This window comes from Rhincodon typus, chromosome 3 (genome assembly GCF_021869965.1).
Source record: "Rhincodon typus isolate 14 chromosome 3, sRhiTyp1.1, whole genome shotgun sequence".
Taxonomy (NCBI): Eukaryota; Metazoa; Chordata; class Chondrichthyes; order Orectolobiformes; family Rhincodontidae; genus Rhincodon; species Rhincodon typus.
In genome coordinates this window covers 19,445,507-19,469,173 of record NC_063334.1, presented here as the reverse complement: position 1 = coordinate 19,469,173, position 23,667 = coordinate 19,445,507, and positions in this window count along the sequence as shown.

Here is a 23,667-nt window from a genome sequence, read left to right as displayed (position 1 = left end):
AGTGGTATGTGAGGACAAAGGGAACTCTATCCTTTTTGTAGTGGGGGGGAGAGGGTTTGAGGGCAGAAGCGTGGGATATGGGGGAGAGGCAGTCAAGGGCATCCTTAATAACAGAGATGATACTATGGTCTCTAAAATAGGAGGATATCTGGGAAGTACTGGAGTAGAATGCCTCATCCTGGAAGCAGTTGCAGCAGAGGCGGAGGAATTGCGAATATGGGACAGAATTTTTACAGGAAGTGGGGTGACAGGAGGTGTAGTCAAGGTAATTGTGGGAGTCAGTAGGTTTGAAATGGATATCAGTAGTGAATCGATTGCCAGAAATGGAGACAGAGAGGTCTAGGAAAGGGAGGGTAGTGTCAGAAATGGTCCCGGTGAGTTGGAGAGTGTGAAAAAAGGTGTTTGCAAAGTTGATGAACTGTCTGAGCTCCTCGCGAGATCATGAGGCAGCACCGATACAGTCATCAATATAATACAGAAAGAGGTGAGGGATGGTGTTGGTGTAGTTGTTGAAGAGGGACTGTTCCATGAATCCTACGAAGAGGCAGGCATTGCTCAGGCCCATGTGGGTGCCCACACCTCCCCTTTGGTTTGTAGGAAGTGGGTGGAATCAAAGGAAAAGTTGTTGAGGGTGAGGCCAAGTTTCAGCAACTGAATGAGAATGTTGGCAGAGGGGGATTGGGTGGGCCTATTGGAGAGGAAGAAGTGGAGGGCTTTTATACCATCCTTATGGGGGGATGCAGGTGCACAGGGACTGAACGTCCATGGTGAAGATGTGGTGTTGGGGCCCAGGGAATTGAAAGTTTTGGAAAAGGTGGAGGGGGTGCGTTGTGTCCCGAATGTAGATGGGGAGTTCCTGGACCAAAGGGGAAAGAACGGAGTCGAGGTAAGAGGTGACAAGAACGGTGGGGCAGGACCTGGCAGAGACAATGGGTTAACCAGGGCGGTCAGGTTTATGGATATTGGGCAGGAGATAGAAACGGGCGGTGAGGGGTTGGGAAGCTATCAAGTTGGACAATCCTGATGGGAGATCTCCCGAGGTCATGAGGTTGTTGATGGTCTGGGTGATGATGGCATGGTGCTGAGAGATGGGATCATGATTGAGGGAGCAGTAGGAGGAGGTGTCAGAGAGTTGGCATCTGGCCTCAGCAATGTAGAGGTCAGTTCGCCATACTATCACCGTGCACTCCTTCTCGGCAGGTTTGACGAAGTTGGGGTTGGAGTGAAGGGAGCGGGGGGCTGTGCGTTCTGATGGAGAGAGGTTGGAGTAAGTGAGAGAGGTGGGGAGATTGAGGTGATTGATGTTGATGCAGCAGTTGGAGGTGAGGTCGAGGGACGGTCGGAGGCCAGGATGGGGTGTCCAAGATGAAGGTTGCTAGAGGCAGGAGAAGGGGTCATCAGATGGTGGGTTGGATTCTCTTTCAAAGAAATAGGCGCGTAGGTGGAGGTGGTGAAGAAAGAGCTTGATGTCGAGGCATGTGTGGAATTTGTTCACGTGTGGGCTCTGAGGGGTGGGAGTGAGTTCTTTGCTGAGGACTCACTGTTTAACCTCAGTGAGGGGGAGGTCTGGGGGGGGTGGTGGATGGTGAATACCCTGCAGGGCTTGGGGGCTGGGTCTGGGTGAAGAGCTGGAACTAGGAGTGGAGGTCGACACTTCAGCTGGAGCAGTGGGGGTGTGTACAGGAGTGGTCAATGGGTGGAAGCGGAAGTCACATGGTCTCCGGTTATCATGTGGTCCCCAGTCATCACATGGTCCCCAGTCATCACATGGTCAGCGGCTTCAGTGGAAGTGACCATCACGCAATCCATGGAGGTAGTTGGAGCAACTGTGTGGTTAATGGTGTCGAGCAGATCCTGGGGGATGTTGGAGAGGAGGTTAGGTTCCTGAACAGTTGAGGAGGTCTGTGTCTGGAGGTCAATACAAGAGAGTTTGGTGTATTACAGTTTTGGATGTCCAATAGGGTGGAGGAAAAATGTTTGTTGAGGGTATGGACCCTCCTGAGGACAAAGAACCGTAAAGATCCCCTGCAGGTCTGAGAAGGAGAAGCTCTGAGCTGGAAAGATCAACTGCAGGGAGACAAGGTGTCGACATATGGCTGTGAGCATGGAGTTTAGAATCTGCCTAAGGGGACTCTATCCTTATTGTTGTTGGGGGAGAGGGTTTGAGGTCAGAAGTGCAGGAAATAGGGGAGATGCGATCAAGGGCACCCTTAATAACAGAGGAGGGGAAACTATGGTCCCTGAAGTAGGAGGATATCTGGGAAGAACACCTCATCCTGAGAGCAGATGCGGCAGAGGCAGAGGAATTGAGAGTATGAGATAGCATTTTTTCAGGACGGTGGGTGTGAGGAGGTGTAGTCAAGGTGGTTGTAGGAGTCAGCAGGTTTGAAATGGATATCAGTGGTGAGTTGGTTGCTGGAGATGGAGACAAAGAGGTCAAGGAAGGGGAGGAAGGTGTTAGAAATGGTCCAGGTGAATTTCAGGGCAAGGTTGAAGGTGTTGGCAAGGTTGATGAACTGATCGAGCTCCTCGCGAGACCACAAGTCAGTACTGATACAGTCATCAATATAGTGGAGAAAGAAGTGAAGGATGGTGTTGGTGTAGTTGTTGAAGAGGGATTCTTCCATGAATCCTACAAATTGTGATTGAGCAAAGGTAATTTTGTCAGGTAAAGGATATCAGATGAGCAGGTAAAGGGGAGGTGCGCCAGATGGGTGAGGGCAGTAGGCTACAAGGACGTTGAGGGGGAAGGGTTCCAGTTGGATAAGGTTGGTAGGGTTTCAGGTGCTTAGGGTAAATTTGGAAATTGGCTCGGATTATGCTGGGCCAGGTGGAGGGGAGGTATCAGTTTCAGTAGGTCGGGTTGAGTCTGAATAGACCAAGTCAGGGTGAAGTGTTGGATCCCACAGGGTCAGATCTAGCCAGAGGAGGGGTAAGATGAGTCAGGGTCAAGTCAGACCAGATGAGATGAGGGCTGCTTCTTGTAAGGATCAGCAAGTTATGTTGGTTCGGGCAGGTGTGGAACCTAGAGTTGATCGGTTGCAAATTTAGTGGTTACCCAGAAGTTAGACATTATTTTAATCCTCAAAATTTTCCTGCATAGTTGTTAGGTTTAAGTAGTTTGAAATCTCTAAATTCCTCAACTTTACTGGACTATTTCAGAGAGTCCCAGATGCAGTGGAACTGCAAGTGAAATCGGAAAATATGCTTTCTCAGACAATTTCCATGGAGACAGCCATGTGGAAAGTTCCATGTGATCTTCATTTTCAACTCTTGTCAACATCATGCAATGACTATTGGACCATTAGAGGTAGTCCCCAGCAATCAGGAGAAATCAGGCCTTTCTGGTGAGATGGTAGTCACAGCCCAGAAATTCAGAAGTCACAAAAGAAGAAAATATCAGGTAAAAACGGCAAATTCTGGAAATCAGAAACTAAAATAGAAACTGATGGAAAAGCTCAACAGCGTCTGTGGAGAGAAATCAGAGTTAACATTTCAGGTCCAGTGACCCTTCCTCAGAACTTCCTAGGAAGAGTTAGAAACAGAAATGTTTTGTTTTCGGTAGAAGTAAAACTCAAACTTCAAGCTCTCCCATGTAAATATACAGACCATATATCTATGTTCTCCACTTATTTTGGAAAGTTTGGCATGAGCTTGGCAAAATTTTGCTTGCATTGACAACTAATTCTCTCAACTGTTTCTCTCACTCTTTAAAATCACTTATATATTATAAAATATTTTCCTGATGATATACCGTATTCAAGTTTCATTTAAATCCGGTCTGGGCAATTCAGAAGATTATTTCATCACTCAGCATTTTTTTTTTGTATACCGTGTTTTGAGATTTCCAGTCTGAAAATTAAAATTTTTGTTGAAAGTTGAACATGACTAAGTCTTGGGGTAAATTGATTATTTCTTACAACTGATATTAACAAACTTGGGATAATATATTTTTTTCTTACAATGCTATTGAATACAGTTACACGGTTTTAGCATAATTAATTCTTTCAAAGTCCTTGGGACTTCCCAAAAGTTCAGCGAAGGCAGCATGCCTCACTGATTCGCATCATTCCATGTAAATCTGTCTCTAGGCTAAATCTTCCAATTTCAGGAGTTCAGTGAAGGTTTGGGCAAAAGCAACATGATTATGATAGTGGAATAGTCAGAATAGCTGAGAGGCTTGATTAACTAGTTACTTATGAATTCTCAGATGCAGGTAAGAGAACACACAATGTGCCTAAACCACAGGGATCACATTGAATTTCAGGGGCTTTTATCTCAGTGGAATAGTTAAAGCTCTGAATTTGCCGCAGCATTGAAGCTTAAGTTCAAGTTTAGGTTCAGATTTTGAACAACTAAGGTAAGACGAAACTTGAGTGCAGCATTAATGTTCGGCAGTACTCTCATAGACATTGTTCTTCAGACTTCAAGTTGTCATGCTATCTGCCCTGAGATCCAGGGAATTTTAGAATCGTATAATCCCTACAGTGTGGAAGCAGGCCATTCAGCCCATCAAATTGATGCCATCCTTCGAAGAGCATCCTACCCAGACACAAGCCCCCCCCACCATATCCCTGTAATTCTGCATTTCCATGGCCAATCCACCTCACCTGCAAAACTAGAAAACCCTCACAAACAACAGGAAAACATGCAAACTCCACACAGACAGTTGCTCAAGGCTGGAATCCAACCTCGGTCCCTGGTGTTGTGAAGTAGCAGTGCTAACCACTGAGCCACCATGACATCATTTCCAAAGCCTTCCTCTGATATTGGGGTCTGGAACCCCTCCACCATTCCTTTCTCCACATAAGTGCCTTATTTCTCATTCCTACACTTAATTCCCTGAAAAAAAAATCAGTGAACATTGTGAAGGAAACATGGTGTTCTGACTCATTCCTTTTATTTAAAAATTGAGGCGCAGAATGATTAATGTGTTCATTTCCAAGAGTGGCTCTTTTTTGCTAGTATTCTCTTTTGTTTGGACAGGCCCTGTATCCCTACCTGCATTAGACAGTTGTCGTGTGATCAGGTTTACTCCTGCATGCAGAATGCAGTTTATAGTTTGGTACACCAACAAAAAAGTCTACCATCTGAGGCTCAATTACCACCAGAGATCTGAGTGGCATGGTCTTCGTAGGCTGTGCCTCTCAAGCACGGATATCATTGATCTAAATACCATACCACAGGACAAGCTGAAACACATGGCATTTGAGAACCTCAAATGTTAATGGTGCTAAACATTATAGTGGCTCTTTAGTGATTTTCAGGGATCCACCAGAGAAATCTGTGGGATCTTGCAGTTTGCAGTGCATTAATGCATGATGGAGTTGGTGAATAGCATATTTAAAAGGATCAGATGCTACGTGCATTATTGCAATGATCAGAGCTATCAAGGCAAGAGATCCATTGGGTTTGGGGCCATTGCTACGTTCATCCAAGCACAGAATGGGATTGACTCAATTTGGTTTCCTACGTATAAGGCAGTAGTCTTCATCAACGAGAAGAACTTCCATTTATTGAATTCACTATTGATAAGTAACCACCAAAGACATATCCTTTCAATTCCTCGAAAAATCATTGCAACACGGATATAATCTAGCAGTCTCAGTTGCTATAGCTGTTTAGGCTGCTGGCTATTTTCAAGGATGACAGTGTGAAACAGGGCTAGCCACTGAAGGCAAAGTTACTTACAACTGTGAGGAACCCATTGACACACGCAGAGAAATACAACACTTGCTATTTGACCTGGTCCTGTAGAGGAGAACAAATAGATTAAAAGATAAGATTTTTCATCAACCCAATCAATTCTGATCTGTGTTTAGTGATGGACACACACTTCCCTCTTGTGCCCCTGCACTCATTCGCTCATCTCTTGCATGGGCATGCTTCCCTCACCATTGTCAATGGAGCAGCCATAGTTCTGTCCTACAAAATCTTCCTCCAAATGGATCAGGATTAAAAAAAAAACAAAACCATCCAACTGTCCTGGCACTTACCTTTATGTTATGGACTGACATCTCCTGCAAACATAAGCATAAACATTGTTAACGTCCCCAAGGAAAAAAGCATAACACTAATGCTGCTGGCACCCTATTCTTGAAAGGCCTCATAGGAGTCAGCACTGAGAGGCAGCAGTGCCTCTGGCATCATCTCATACTGCTTGATCCCTTTGCCATTGAATAGACAATCGCACCCTTTCAACCAAATGCACCTTCTTGCATTGGCACATGTAAGCCACAAATGTAAAAGAGCTTTGTTTTACTCAGCTTGGCATTTTGAATAAGGTCATTACCATTCTTGCAGCACTGAAGTCATGTTCCCAGGGTGAGTCCATGGCCACTGTACTCTTATAATTTCCTTTCAGGTCTGCTGGGTCAGGGGGAGCATTCTCCTCCTCCAGTTCCTGGGGAACAGGAGCTCTCACTTCACCATTATTTTTAGAGGAGAGCCTGTAGGGAAGCACAGGGCTGATGGGGTCATTCTGCTGCCCCGTTGCTGCAGATTTTCGTTCAACTCCCTGATATCCAGAAGGACATTCAGCAGCTCAGCAGTAAAATGTCAGCCAGCATTGAATGCAAGGCTGTCTCTCCTTCAATTTTGCTCCCAGTATCTGCTATATCACTTACTGCCTCTGTGCTGTATGTTTGACTGTTCCACCTCCCAACTGTTAATTGGCCAACTGATGGAGAAGTATGTGTGCATGTGACTAGCCTCTCAATGCCCCAGACAGAAGTTGCTCCCATTATCTGCAACTAATCACAAACTTCAGTCCTTGATCTTCACATCTAAGGAAGGATATCCTTGCTTGAGAGCCCAGTAATAAAACTTCATTAGATTGATTACTGGGATGAGAGGATTGTCCCCTAAGAGGAGATTAAGTAGAACAGACCTGTGCTCTCTGGAGTTTAAGAGAATGCAAGGTAATCTAATTGAAATTTAAAAGATTCTGAGTGATCTTGAGAGTCTGAGAGGCTATTTCTCTTCATTGGAGAATCACTCCTGTTCTTTTTTTCTAATGTTCTTGAAATCAATCATGATTACACTAACATGTGAGGCCCACAGAGATCAGATGTCTTCTGCACTCGTTTGTAGATATTATATATGATTAACCTTGAGTTGAACAGTGTGTTCCATCAGATCATATTGCAGTACTTAGTGCCAAAAGGATATTTCAGCTTTTTGAAAGAATGTAGAAGGGAGCTACAAAAATGCTAATGTATTTAGATACAGTGAAAAGTTTTGTTTTGCATGCAGTGCAGGCAGATCATACCATGCAGAGTGCATTAGGGGAATAGAACAGAGCGAAGAGTACAATGTTATGGCTGCATGGGAGGCGCACAGAGAGCAGGATCAATATTAAATTTAAAATTTGAGAGGTCCATTCAATAGTCTGATAATAGTGGGGAAAAAGCTGTTCTTCAATCTTTTCATACGTGTGCAAACTTTTATATCTTCTGTCTGATGGAAGAGAATGTAACCAGGGTAGGAGGGGTTTTTGATAATGTTGGTTGTTTTCCCAAGGCAGCGGGAAGTAGGGCAGCAGTCGGGGAGAAAGAAACAATAAGAAAGCAAAAACATGCATATCAAGGTTTCAATGGATAATAACAGATGAAATTGGAAGGAATGAAAGTCTGAAATAGAGGCTAGTGGAGAGAATGGGTGAAAGAACAAAAAATCAGAAGGGGGTTTGCTCGAAGTCAAAGTTTAGAGGTGGTTCATATGTGTGGTAAGAAGGAAAAGGCAGTCACAATTAACAGTAAGGAGGTGATCAACCTGCTTGTGAAATTGCAAGCCACTTTATTTCTTCCATCCCAGTGATTCAAAAAAATACTGAGATTTTTAACTCAACAGTTCCCACCTCATTTTTACTTTTGAGTTTCAGAGAAACCTCTGCAGCAGTATGGAAGTCTGAGTTAGATTCATTGTGCAGTGTATTGAACAGTATATACCATGAAATCAATAGTTGAGAAAACTACATATGCAGAGGAAACACCCCACTTTTAAATTTTTTACACTTCTGCACTGTGTCAGTTTGTACGTTAGGGGTGGTTTTATGTTAGTATTGAGGTCCATATATTAATGACCTCTGTATCAGATTCTCTACAGGGTCAACAAAAGCAATTTATTGCAATTAACTCAGAAGCAAATGAGGCTTCTTTCAGGAAATAATATTTTTGGTTACAGTATGTTACAGAATGAGAAATTGGAAGAGAAATATTTTTGGGAGCATCGGGTGACTTCAGGCCTATGTTTCCACACCACAGCATGTCTGGATCTGTTGGTAGAGACTGATAGGTGTAATTAGTCAATCAATCCAATTTCATTGTATCATACAACTCGCAGGGTGGTAGAAGATAAACAATGCAGGATGTGTTATTCTTTATTGTCAAATGATTCTTTTGTTCATAATATTGAAATATCCACTACAATTTTTCAAGTCACCAAGTGCTCAGACCTTGAAAAAAATCCATTCACTAATCATTCCTGTCAATTTGAGTTCATATGCAATTATTGTGCAAAGAAGACTCAAGACCTTTGAGGGGTCACACTTCAGCAATTTAAGTAATGAAAATAATGCAAAGCATTCACTCTATTGAAGTAACGAGATTGCCTTTCGCCTTGAACAAAATTTGAACTCAAATTTTATTTAAGAAAGCAAATTCACATTTTATAGATTCCTTACCAATAATTAATAAGTAAATCCTAACAGATCATTAATCCTAATAGATTAATTGACCCCCTTAGCAATACCTTATTAAATAAGCATGCTAAATTTACAAATCACATCATGGGAAAATATCTCTATGAACAATTGAATAAGACAGAGAAGCAGGTTTAAACTGACCTTTTAAAAGTGAAGTCTTGCCATTAAGAACCTTTTCAAAATTATAATTAAAATTAACCTTTCATTGCTTTAGGCCTTCAATTTTTTTTTAATCCAAAACATGAATGCTAACATTATTATGCACATTGGCCTAGGAGAGTTCATGAACCTGAGAATGAAAGAAGACTGAAATTAACTCACACAGCTCATGCCGAATCATCTCTGCATTAATGACTGTAACTTCAAATAACAATTGACATCTCTAATATTCACCTCTGCAAACCAGAATCCCAGTCACATCAACAGCATTAGCTTTTCAAACAAAAGTCCTTCCACAGATACAAATGGGAAAAAGAAGGAAAAGATCAAAATGACTTTGTTTCACCCTGACTGATTTTAAAATATGTCCTGATACATACCTTTTCTGACACTGAGAAACAAGCTAGAAAGGGCATAAACCTTGACCAACACCCAACGCATTTATTGATTTCAGCCGAGGCAGAGCTACCCAAAACTTTGTTTATCCAGAAACGCTCCAGAAAATATATCCTTCAGTGTCTGGAGGTGAGGGAAATGGAAAATGAAGGGAAAGTTAATCAGTGGTGAATGTGTTTGGGGAGGCAATAGCCTAGTGGTATTATCGCTGGGCTATTAATTCAGAAACTAACCTAATGATTTGGGAAAACAAGGTGTAGAGCTGGATGAACACAGCAGGCCAAACAGCATCAGAGGAGCAGGAAGGCTGACGTTTCGGGCCTAGACGCTTCTTCAGAAATCGGGGAGGGGAAGGGGGTTCTGAAATAAATAGGGAGAGAGGGGGAGGCGGATAGAAGATGGATAGAGGAGATGATAGGTGGAGAGTCACTTTCCTGACTTCACATCTTTGATGTGCAATCTGTATATGACCCCAAGCAGTATATCGTGTAGGTTATTGTAATTACCCTGGCAGTAGTCACAATTCCATAATTCTGTGACAGACCCCTGTGCAAGCGGAGTTTTACATACAATGGTAAGTCAAGGACTGGCCACTGGGTGATGTGCATTATCCACTCATGGTATGTTTCATGACTCTGGTTCAGAACCCACAGATATATATGTGGCAGGTCTAGCATGATAGCGAAGCTACCTCAAGGAATGCACAATCAGGCCTTAAACAAAAACTCCACAACCTGCAATGCTGCAATGTTCAGCACAATGTCATTCCACACGGCATATTAAACAAACTGGTCATTATAGCTGCATACCTTTTGCAACTCTCTCCCACCATGGCATCAGTCATCCCATTTCCCATAATCACAATGAAATCTCTAATCCATGGGAATTAAAGCACACAGGTATGCTTGTTCCTCTCCAGTTACTGACTGACTCCTGATATGTGCTACCTACTGTTGTAAGAAAGAGAGGTGAGTGTGAATACATTTGGGCAATTTGGCTGTCACTGTTGAGTAACTGCTTGCTATGAGGTGTGGTTATGTGGCTTGTGACAGTGATGAGTGTGCACAGGAGTGAGCACTGATTTATAAAGATTGCTGTTGAATGCTGAGGTAGTCCTGAATTGAGCAAATGATGTAGATGGTGGTGCAGTTTGGTAGGATGTGCCACCAATTTATTGACCTTAAAAGCTCATGTAAGTCATGAAACATCTTCTGGGACCACATGTTCCTGGAACATTAGGCCTCACATTGATCTCTGCAGCTATTTCTTCCCCCTCACCTCCAGCCTAGAGGGACCTATATCATCTCCAACATGATTTCCAATGCAGTGACTAAAAATCTCACATATTCAGCCAATGTTCAAAGTATCAGAACACAGAGTCAGTTTTCAAATGACTCTCTCAATTACTTGCAGCCACAGAGCACCTCACACTGAAGAGATGCTGGTTGTTTTAATTAGTGCTAGACAATGAACATTATAAGCCCCACTTAGTGCATGCAGCGAAAGAACAGCATGGAAATGGTTGTACGAGATCATTTAATTCAACCAGCAAACAAGAAGCAGACAGCGCATATCCAGGATGTCTCCAAATTATGAACGTCTGACTTATGAATACTTGTACTTATGAACACGATCCAATACAGGGATGTATTAATATTAATTTTAAAGATCTGACATGCAAACGTTTCATCGTCCTTCTAAATGGCTATTTTATCTTGTCCAGCGCGGTGTTTTGACTTGAGTACAAATTGACTTGCGAATGGAACCATTTCACCTCCTGGGGACTGCCTGTACATCATTCCTGCAGTATAATGAACATGTACAGGTTAACCATAGACTACAATCCCCAGAGCTGTTTTTTTTAGGGTTAACCACTTTCTCTATCAAACTGCCTGTTTCTTATCATGGTGCTTCTCCTGTAAATGTGCTGTGCTTAAATCAGTTCTAACATTACAGTTGTGATTCCATTTTGAAAGCACTTCGTTGGTTGCAAAACTATTTGAGGTTGAGGATTTTTTAAAATATAAATGTGTCATTCTTTTGCTGTACTGGTTTTGTTTTTATAAATATTTTCTCTACAAGTTGACTGAATTGTATTGTTCCATGGCTTTTCCATTCTCTGATCCTGTCATCCCTTTGCAAATTGCTGACATTGTGTGTGAAGAAAGTAAGAACTTACCCACAAAAGAATTTGTAATTTTTTTTTAGAGATTGTCAAATAAAGAGAAAAGATATTGATTTTGCATTTTTCAATTTAAAGTTTTGTCCTGTTATACTGTTTTAGACCTGGAAGATCACCTTATGGGAATTGCTAGTTTCTCACAAACCATTCGGTATAACATTTTAATTGGAGAATGTAAAATAAATGTTTCTCCTTCTGTTTGACGACCCTTGAAATGATGTGTACCCTGTTCTGCAACTGCAACACTGTGTTTTCCCTTGGCACAAAGATAACAACAGTAGGAATTGCAGAGGGAGAGCATTATCAGCAAGATGCAGAGTGACAAGAATGAGCAACCTTATGGGAAAGCATTTCCAAAAACAAATTGTTGCAGTGATTTGAAATCTTTTACACCCTGTCACACTAAGAGAAGTATTCTCATTGTGCTGTGGCAAAATGAACAATCAAATTGCTGCAACAGATCCTTTGGACCAACGGCTTTCATTCACGGACAATTTGAGGGAATGGAGCAACTCTGTTTTTGAAACTGATAATCCACGTAAAGTGAAAAGCAGAGCCAATTAATCTCTGCATCTCCCATCATAAATCTACCAAGATGCTGTCAAATAATCTCATTACCTTCAAAGCTACTGAATCTAAACTTGTTGTACAATCTAGTCATATTGTAGCTTGCATAATGTGCAAAGATAGAAACAGACAAGCCAAAATACCACTTCAGAAGATTTAAATCAGCATTTTGGATCAAATGGTGTCCAAAAGGAGTATTACTGGAGGCAATTCAACACAAACGAAGGATAAGAGGCACGTTGTTGGGAATGGGGTTGGGGGTGAGATGTGGGGTGGTTGAACAAGCAAGTTAGACAACAGAGCCAGCAGAAGCAATCTCTTTAGATTCCCGGAAGGCCTTTGACAAGATGCTGCGCTGGAGTCTGCCAAAAGAGAGCCCATGGTTTTAGGGGCAAGGTACTGGCATGGATTGAGGATTGGCTTCAGGAAAAGCAACAGATTTAAGTGGCTACAGGAAAGCAGGCTGCAGGTGTTGTCTTTGGCTCGTAAAGGAATATTCACAGGACTCTTTCGAGGTCATGCAGCTTGTCGAGTATCATCAACAATTTTAGCCCTTCAGCCCATCCTGTACAATCTATTTTCTCATGCAGTTGCCAAATATCATTATTAGCTTTTAGCCATTTGGCCCATCCTATACAATCCACCCCAATGATATTTGACAGCACATGTTACATTTGCAGGTGCAGATGCAAGTCAATGACAGCTGCACAAGAACGTACAATGAGAGCAATGTAACTTACATTAGAAGATTAAAGCTACAATGAAAATAACTAGCATCAATACAAAGAATACAACAATAGGGTGTATCATCAAATTAATGATTGCGTTGGCCTTTGAAGATCGACCCTTAAACATATATATCCCACCCCTCATGTACGGTCAAGGCCATGCTAGAACCAGCAATCTATGCCACCTGATTGAGGTGACCAGAATATCTTCTACGTTCTTTTTCAGTTAATCTATTTGCATAATTTGCTCTAAAATTGCGTATGTTCCAGATTCCGGTTCATTAATTTTTGCTTTTTTTTAATTCACAAGTTCCCTATTCACAGATTCCTGCACCACTTGAGTCTTAGCTCAGCCTTTTTCACATACACTAACCGTCCTAATGCATTACAATTTCACCTACTGCCTTAGTCATACAAATAGGGTAGCTGTGTGTCATCTGATGGCCCCTTTCACACAGTCCACCATTACTCCTCCCAGAATCCACGCTCTTTCATTTCTGTAACATTTTGACATAACAGCCAATCTCACTTTTTATTTTGATTGTAATTCTTCTTACATCCTTCACTAATATTTACTTTCATTGTTTTAAAGTCAGATTCTCTTTGGATTTTGTGTCAGTGTCTTATCGTTAAAACTACGTTTTTGTGCTCTTCCAACCTATACTGATCCTTTCGTAAAGTAGGCGTACATGTCTGAGACCTAGTTTTCAGTGCATTTTTTTTACCATCTTCGTGTCTGTTACCTCTAAGGTAACATTCACTTTTGTACACGTACGTCAGTTTCCCAAGACCGTGTCACGCAATCTTGACTCCCACATGATCTTATCAAATGATCAAAGAGGTTTTACTTATCTCTCCACATATGGCCCCGATGCCTTGGGCAGTGGCTTGATCACCAAATCAGTTCTCTTAAAAGAGAAAGCTATCAGTTTCATGCTCTCATCCAAACCTCCTTTTCACTGATGTAACATTTTAACCTGAATTGGTGTTTCAACCCATTATTCAATTTCTTTTTTGTCTTCTGCCACCAGTCTCCACCCTTATTTACTTTGTCTCATCCAGTTTTATAAATTAACTATTACCACCATATCTAATTCCAGATATCTATAAAGATTTCTAGTCCATGGAACAATATCTAATAATATTTTAAAATAGAAGTCAAGCATTTCTGTTTGATTCAGGCACAACAAACTTTCATCTTTCTCTAAGCTGACCCACATTTTTTTAATATTACCTGATGACTCATTCTAGATATTTGACATATCTCTATGTAAATTTGTCCAAATTCAATATTCTGCTTATTCCCTTGAAGTTACTTTCCATTTTCATGCATTGAAACCATTGAGCTATGCATGTATTTATTTTATTTCCCAGAATTCCTTTAAATTTTCAGGTAACTATTCCACTTAATTCATTTAGAATACCAGGGCATGTGAGTCTTAACATAGCTTTTGTCGTGATTTGCTTAAGTGTACCCAAGCTCAATGGTTTTGGTTTTCCGACACTCACTACAATTAATATTTCCACAGTACTTCCACAACACTGAAATGTGTTATTGATGAATGGCTTGATGGGTTGAGGGTGTCCATCCATCACTGTATTGCGATGCTGAAATTCTGCAAACCAGTTCAGCCTTCAATGCATCCAATTTCTAAAATAAAACAAACAAGCTCCATCCATTCCATGCCAGACAGCATGGGTTAATTAGTAGTAATCTACTACTGATTCAAAAAAGGAGGTTGTGCATTGACTCTTGCACGTAATTATGTCACTCATCTCTCCTCCTCCTCCTTGAAGAAAGGAAAAGCTCATCCCTTTGTTAAATTTGCCTTTCCTAAACACCTCGCCCACAGAGAGTTGCATTTTCAACATTCCAATGTCCCTATCAATTGGATAGTAGCAATGAGTCAATCTTATCATCCAAAATTAAAGATTCACTCAAGTCAAAACAATATTTGGAAGTTCACTCTGGCCAGAAAATGAAATTCCAAACATGGTAATTTCTGGGATTAAAATTCACCCAAGATTTTTTTGGCTTCGTTTTTCTCCCCAATTAATTTTAATCACCTATGACCAATTTCAAGAAATGAATTTTTACCATGCTTTAAAATACAAATGCTAGATCAGTAATTCATTGCAGACTTTTGCTGTACACAATCACGGGTGATTTCTCAAAAGGACATTACATTAACCATATATGCTCCACACAAATACAGGCACACAATTTACTTTCAAATCACCAGACATTCCCAATATGCAAACTAAAACTTCAAAGTATCCCCAGATCTCGAGCTCCAGGGAATAATAAGACACTAATTGTACAAGATGACATTTAGCAACCAACAAACAAAGGTACATTCAAACCAGACCACAAAAAGTTAACACTTCTTATGTATTCTTAAAAGTACTCTGAATGATATTTTAAGGCCATTGTGTGATTATGCCCAACATTGTTCATTAAGAAATGTATGGGCTTGAGCAGCTCGATTTTTGTGCAGAACATAGCCTTCCATTAATTTGCATTGTGTTTCTCAGAATGGAGACCTTTATTAAGCAAGCTGCACCAACACCAGATTAAATTGCTTGTAATAATGCAGTTTGTGCCTCCTCTACATTCGCAACAGATTTTGTAGTGAACTTCTCAGTTTTGGAAAATCTGGAGGAGGAGCAGGAGGTGGAGGAGCACAGGATGCAGTGGCTGGTTGTCTTGTTTGAGAATATTCCTTTATATCCTGTAGCTCTTTTGATACTGCAGAAGTTGTCTGTTTCAGTTTTGTAAATCCACTGTGTGCTCCAATAGATGCCAAAGGTGCAGAGTGTTCATTCTCTGGTGCAATAAATTAATCTTTGTTAAGGTTACCATTTATCACTGTATCAGAAATCTTTCTAAACTGTTCTTTGTTTTGCCCTGATTGGATAGCTTCCATTAGACAACTGTTTAAGCATTAATTTGCTGTACAGGCTTCTGAATGATGGATTTGAATTTCTCGACAGTCCCAAACATGTTGGTATTGGGTTTGATATTGAAGCAATCTATGTGAAAGGAAGGTGAAGGTTCTGACTGCACCACAAATACTGTTTCAGTAACTGGAGAGGATACAGTGGATATTGTAGGCAGATTTGAGGCAAATAAATTATGTGAGATGCAATCACCGTATTTCATAGCAGTAACATGACTTTTAATGGAATATGAAAATAAAGGTGAAATTGGATTGATTGCAAAGGTCACAGATGCGTTAACTGATTGGTCACATTGAGCACTGGAAATCACGGCATCTTTTATAAAAGATGAATGCATTTTACTTTGTTGAATCTGCCTATTTGCAGTGGGACATTGCTTGTCAGTAGAAAAGGCATATGCATCTTTAATGAATGAATTCTGATTTGGAACAGTTTTAGCTTCCCTATGTATTATGTCTTCAACATTTTCTGTGTTGGAATGGCGTGCAAACCCTGTCTTATGTAACTTTTCCTTTCCTCCTTCCACATCTGATTTGATCTCTCTTACTTCCTTGCGCTTCAGAGAGCAGTGTGTTCTCCACATATTGTACATGGCACCCGTAGGTATTCCATCGATCTTACTCCTCACTATTCCTGCTTTCAGTAATGCATTGAACATTTCCCTCCTGGTTATCTTTTGTTTCACCTTCGAACCCACCCCATCTCCAAGTTGTTATCGCTGTTTGTCACTTCCTCAGGTGGACCTTACTGTTCGCTTACCAGCCTTCACAGCTTCTACCTGTCCGAATGGCAAACATACCTGTCCCTGGGCTGGCCCTAATAATGCTAACAGGGCACCTCTCATCCAGCTCAGACCACTTCGCATTAGCCAACTCCTCATTCTAGCTGTGAAAGTTTCCTGGTCTGGACCCTGAAACTGTGGAGAATGCATACGCGAATACTTAGCCAAATCTCTCAAATGTTTTCTAGCTTCTGGTATCCTCTCCCATTTTCAACATCACTTTCCCAATCTATTGGGGAAGGGTGCTTGTTTCCCACTGCTGGTGTCAATGCATTCCATAATGATTCAGTTTGCCCTATATTTCTAAAGACACTATTCACATGTGGATCAATACTTGGTTCTCCCAGATTCCTTCGCTCTGTGGCACACAGCATAAAATGGGTGGCACCCTGGTCCCACGACTTCATCAGCTAAGAGGCCAAGTGTTCACCCAATGTCTGCTTAAAGCGTGGCCTCAAATCGTGCATTTCAGACATAGTGTAATCTCGCACTATCCTCGAATTTTGTGGGTTCTGTCCTCCTACCTGTTTTGCCCTATTCGTTATTAGCGGTTGTGCTATTAGTCCCTTCTCTGAGGATGGCTCCGGAGGTGGAGCATCCCCTTCCCCATCCATCCATTCAGACTCTGAATCAGATAAACACCAAATGTCTCCATCCCAATGGTCGGGGTCAAATTGTGAGTTTAATAACGCACGTACTTTGACTGGGTCAACTTTTCAATTGCAGTGATTTGTTCTCTTTCTCTGTTGTACCATTGCCAGACAACATACAATCTGGTTCTGTTTCTCCTCTGTCTTCTCAGCTCTCTCTTGCACTGTCCTAACTACTTCTGTTAGGATAACATTACACTATTTTACTGCTGCCAATGTAACCTCAAGCTGCTTGTTCTTGGCCTGGCATTCTTCCAGGCAAAGCTGTTAACAATATCCATTCCATTTGTGGTACGCTGTTCTTGTCTTTGGAGAAGGCTGCTTCCCACAAGCGCTCATGTACAGCAGCCTGTATGAATAACCCTCCTTTCTCTCTTTTTCCAGTTATAACTATCCCCCATTCTTGCAGGGGTCCTAATTGTGCGAACAAGTTAGCTACGGACCCAAATTTGGATTCTGCCATATTGCATCCTGGAATACAAACGGTCTCCAGAACATTAGGTTGCCTCTCCCTCCTCTTAAATATTTTCCCAAATCCCACCCTCGTCGCCAAAAATTTCTTGGATCACAGCATGTATCCAAGCGGTTCTTTTCAAATTTGGGTAAATGTAATTCAGAGAAGGCTCGTCCAACAGCAATTTGCTTAAATATAAATATTTATTACATAATAATAAATGAGCATAGTGGTAATAATAAATGGAAGAGAAAAGGAAAAGAAAACAACGAGTCTCACACCCTCCTGCCCTTTGGGGGTCCCTCGATTGATGGCTGGTCTGGACTTAAGTTCATTCCTGGCACTGTCTGTGTTTCCGAGCCGAGGCAAAATCCAGCGACTTGGAATGAAAACTTTCCCTCTCATACGGTGTAACAAAGAGACAGCACAAAGAAAGCAGATGCAGAAAGACAAAACTTCTGGCTGGTACAGAAAACACAGGTTTGGAAAACAAGCTGCAGGTGTCATTTTCGGTTCGTAAAGAAATATTCACAGGACTCTTTCAAGGTCGTGCAGTTTGTCGAGTTTCATCAATAATTTTACCCTTCAGTCCATCCTATGTAACCTGTTTTCTCATGCAGCCAACGAATATCATTAACTTTTAGCCCTTCAGCCCATCCTCGACACTAGAGAAATTCCGCGGGTGCTGGATTGGGACTATTCACATTATACGTTAGCAATCTGGACAAAGGAACTGAGGGCATTATTGCTAAGTTTGCAGATGACACAAAGTTATGTGGAGGGACATGTAGTAGTGAGGAAGCAGGGAGGCTGAACAATGACTAGGACAGGCTAGGAGAGGAGGTAAAGAAGTGGCAGATAGAATACAATGCAGCAAAATGTGAGGTTATGATTTCAGAAAGAGGAATAGAGACATAGACTATTTTTTTAAATGGGTAAAGGTTTCAAAAATCTGAAGCACAAAGGGACTTGGCAGTCCTAGTTCAGGGTTCTCTTAAGTTAACATGTAGGTTCAGTTGGCAGTCAGGAAGGGAAACGCAATGTTAGCATTCATTTCAAGAGGGCTAGAATACAAGAGCAGAAATGTACTCCTGAGGGTGTAAAAGGTTCTGGTCTGCCCACATTTGGAAAATTATAAGTGGTTTTGGCTTCCTTATCTAAGGAAGGATGTACTGGCCTTGCCCAGGAGATTTACAAGAATGATGCACAGAAAGAAGACCTTGTCATATGAGGAAAGGTTGAGGACTTTGGGTCTATATTCAATGGAAATTAGAAGGTGGAGGAGGAATCCAATTGAAACGTACAGAATACTGAAATATCTGGATGAAGTGGACATGGAGAAGATGTTTCCATGCATAGGAAAGACTAGAACCCAAGGACATAGCCTCAGAGTGAAGGGACAACACTTTAGAACTCTAGTTGTATAGGATGTATAGGACTTTGGTTCGACCACATTTGGAATACTGCATACAGTTCTGGTTGCCACATTACCAAAAGAATATGGATGCTTTGGAGAGGATGCAGCAGAGGTTCACCAGGATGTTACCTGGTATGGAGGGAGCTAGCTATGAAGAGAGGTTGAGTAGATTAGGATTATTTACATTAGAAATACAGAGGTTGAGGGGGGACCTGAATGAGGTCTACAAAATCATGAGAGGTATAGACAGGGTGGATAGCAAGAAGCTTTTTCCCAGAGTGGGGGACTCAATTACTAGGGGTCACGATTTCAAGGTGAGAGGGAAAAGTTCAAGGGAGATATGCGTGGAAAGTTCTTTACGCAGAGGGTGGTGGGTGCCTGGAATGTGTTGCAGTGGAAGTGGTAGAGGTGGGCACGATAACATCATTTAAGATGTATCTAGACAGATACATGAATGGACAGGGAGCAGAAGGACACAGATCCTTGGATAATAGGCGACAGGTTTAGATAGAGGATCTGGATCGGCGCAGGCTTGGAGGGCCGAAGGGCCTGTTCCTGTGCTGTAATTTTGCTGTAATTTTCTTTGTTCTTTCTTGAACTGAGATGAGGAGGAATTCCTCCAGCCAGTCGATTGTTAATCTGTGACACTCATTGTCGCAGATGGCTGTAGAGCCCAAATCATTGAGAAGACACGGGTACATAGATTCTTGATGAGTAGGAGGATCAAGGGTTATGTGGAGAAGGCATGAGAACGGGCCTGAGAGACATATCAGCTGTGGACTAACGGCAGAGAGAACTCAATGAGTCAAATGGCCTAACTCTGCTCCTATATCTTCTGATCTTGCAAAATTTTGAACCATAGAGACCTAGAGGGAGTGCCATAGAAAGAGGGAGCCACAAAGTACAGGGGATAACCACAGACAGAGGATCTACAGTGAGGCAACCCACAGAGAACTGAAGGGAGTCGCAGAAGGAGGAGCCATGGAGAGAGACATGCACAGAGAAAGAGATCCACAGAGTGTTGGGTGAAGCCACTGTGAGAGGAGGAACTGACAGCGATGTCCTCAGAGAAAGAGCCACAGACAGCTGGGGTAATCCTCTGTGAGAGGAGTAACTAGGAGGGGAGCCACAAGGTTGCTCAAAATGTGCTTCAAGTGACTGAACGAGAGTGAAGACACCATTCAGTACTTGCCAACATGGAACGGCAAAATGATAGCGCACTACACAACAGCAAGGGTTAGAAGCAGATAATGCAAAAGTCATATATGGAGAAGGCAAGGAGTGAAGATGGGGTTCTCAACACCAGACTAATTCTCATGCTGCTGTTTGGCATGCCAGGGATTGCTCAATAATTCAAGTATTAATCTAGTCACACACTGGACCAAAGTAACTCTCATGTTTTCCACCCCACTGACAAAAAGCGGCCCAGTAAGGAAAGCTGTCAACATTTACTCATGTAGCTATTCCAAGTTAATTCATATTTTCACATTCTTAAATGAAGACCATCATTTCCACTCAGCATGCAATACATGAAAGTGGCGCAAGTTAGTTTTACTTTGCCATAATAACAGAAGGAAATTTAATGCCTAAGAACATTGTCAAAAGCTTGAACACATATCTTTGGGTGAATTACCATTGCTTTCGTAGTTTGTCTCCTGATCTTTAAGGAGCACAATCCCTGCAGCTGCAGTGTAGGTCAAGGCAGGTTTCTGCAATGCTATAGAGCCATGAACTCTGGCATCTGGGAGGGTCCCACCAAAGGTTACTCCCATCTAAACCTGTACAGGAACCAGACTTGGCCATTAGGAAATGAGGTGGCATGTGAGGTAAGGGAGGCAGCGGGGCGGTGGGGGGGGGGACGGTGTGGGTGCACGTTATGAAGGGCTGCAGTTTGGTTTTGCAGTCATTTTGCAGTTCCACGTTGGATATGCTGTCAGAAGCAGTATGTGAAAAGAGGAATAACTCTGAGTCAAGCTCGCATTTCCCTGCTCACCATCATCCCTCTTCTGAGCCAGTCCTACTACTCCTACTTCTCTGAAGAGAAACCGCTTGGTAGAGATCAATAAAGCATTTTAACATCTTGGCTGCATGGTATCTTTCATCCTGGATGAGACCTCAGACTCAGGCTAGGCCTGTTTGAGAGTCATGCTTGAAGTTCAGTGAAGGTGGCCAATCTCCCCTTGACAGAGATTTTTTTAAAATAATTAAGACATCAGTTCAATCATGCATTGCATTGGTTTCTTAATTGCTCTCCCTGCCAGTGTGAACAACGCTTATGACCAGACTGCTAACAGCTCACCAATTTCATTTTGTCCCTTAATGGTTATCCTTTTCATTGATGTCAACCAGCATTTATACAGTCCCATAATGTCAAGGCAGGCCATTCAACCCATTAATTCCAGGCCCATCCCCCTAAACCCATACCCCCTACATTATTCTATAAACCAGATCAGTGAAAGACAAATGCCCAATAGAATTTGGGACCAATAGATAAAGCTAGCTTAGATTAAAATTGCCTTTATTATATCAATGTGAAGAGTTAAATAGGTAACTGATTTACTTAAAGGACTATGGTGTGGGGACTGGGTGATAGTGTGAGTTAACATCCTGTCCTTTCATCTTTCAGATGTAGCTTTGAATGCAGACCCGATTAAAGGGATGACATTTTCCTTCCTCTGCGAGTGTAACATCCCTGTGTGAAATGTACTTTGATAGACTTGACCTAGTTTTCAGTGAGCTTGAGTATAAACTCATTCAGTTAGTCCATAAAGGTGCCTGGCGTAGGAAGTGGAAATATCACACTGGTACAATGGAGGTTACTCACCTTAGTTTGAAGTCAAAGCAGGTGGCTGAGACAAATCAAAGGCAAGCTTCCTTTTCATCCACCCCAGGTTTTATCTCACCCAGAAGAACTTGATGTTGGCATTGATATTGATTCTTGTACTATCCCCTTTAAAATAGCTGCAATAATTCTGAAGGAGCTACTGTAAAATTAAAGTTGGGTGGCTATTGTGGCAAATGGAATATCATTGACAGTATAGGGAAGTAACATACAAATTCGAAATTAAAAGGGAACAAAATCAAATTTCATCCAATCCTCAATTGATAACCATGGACTGGAAGACATATTTTTATTAGAGTTTGGCCAACACAGTCTCCTTTATCATTTGTCATTGTCCTTAGCTAAATTCACAGTGAATATACAATATTTCATTTTAAAAATAAACAAAAGAACTGTGGATGCTATAAATTGAAACAAAAACAGAAATTGCTGGAAAAGCTCAGCAGGTCTGGCAGCATCTGTGAAGAGAAATCAAAGCTCATGTAACTCCATTCTGAGGAAGAGTCACCGAACCCGAAACATTAACTCTGATTTCCCTTCACAGATGCTGCCAGATCTGCTGAAGTTTTCCAGCAATTTCTGTTTCTGCTACTTTATTTCATTGCCTAAGTACAAGGCTGTAATCCAGGCCAAGCTAATTTTGCGTTGCATTTTGCTGCATGCTGGAGGAGTATACATTATGTACACTAACATATGCATATAACAGAAACACGCATCCATTTATATTCAAATTATTTGAACAGTATTATCAGTCTGTCCACAGAAAATGGTACAAAGATTTTCCCAATTTAAAAGAAGGTGCAGCTGCTGTTAACACACCATTATGCTTTAGATGAAGATATAAAGACCATTTTCAATTTGATTATTTTCAACAAATTAGACGGCATAATCTCCTTTTTATTTTCATTTTGTTTTTATGTTGGTGATGTTAGGTATTATGGAATAGAATGCTTCATAATTTGGTTACGAGACATCAACAACATGAACTGACAGAGATATTTGTGCATAGTTAAATGCAAAGTAAAGGTTCCTCTATAATGCTCACAACAAATTGCTTCAGCTAAAGCCCCAGAGAAGCACTCCACATTGCTCATTGTGATACTTTTTCCATTATCCACGCCTTTCAACCTTGAACCTTCTCTGAGTAATGTAGAAACATAGAAACATAGAAGATAGGAGCAGGAGGAGGCCATTTGGCCCTTCGAGCCTGCTCTGCCATTCTTCACGATCATGGCCGATCGTCCAACTCAATAGCCTAATCCTGCTTTCTCCCCATAACCTTTGATCCCATTTGCCCCAAGTGCTATATCTCATCACCTCTTGAATACATTCAATGTTTTGGTACTTCCTGTGGTAATGAATTCCACAGGCTCACCACTCTTTGGGTGAAGAAATATCTCCTCATCTCCATCCTAACTTGAACAATTTAACATTAGGCTAACAATATAATTGTACTGCTTCAAGGAACTGGATCAAAAGTTGGACGATTCCAGGTAGCAGAGAAAAATAAACTTCATAATTTTAGCTTGGGCTGCATTTGAACTGAGGATCAAGGAGTGAGCCGGAACAGTTTTCAAAATAGAAAGCTTTGTTTGAAGCTTGACACCGAACGGTGAGATAGCTGCAGTTTGAACTAAGAAGATTTTAATTAGCTACAAATATTCTGTAATAATACTGATGCGAAAATCTTCTTTTTAGATTTCATAGGGTGAAATCTTACAGGGACCCAAATGTGCTGGGCTATGGTGAAAAATGTGACAAGTTTAGACGAGGTGTCCAGTGAGGCCTACCTCGATGTTGGGAGCATCTCCATCTTTTAACTAACT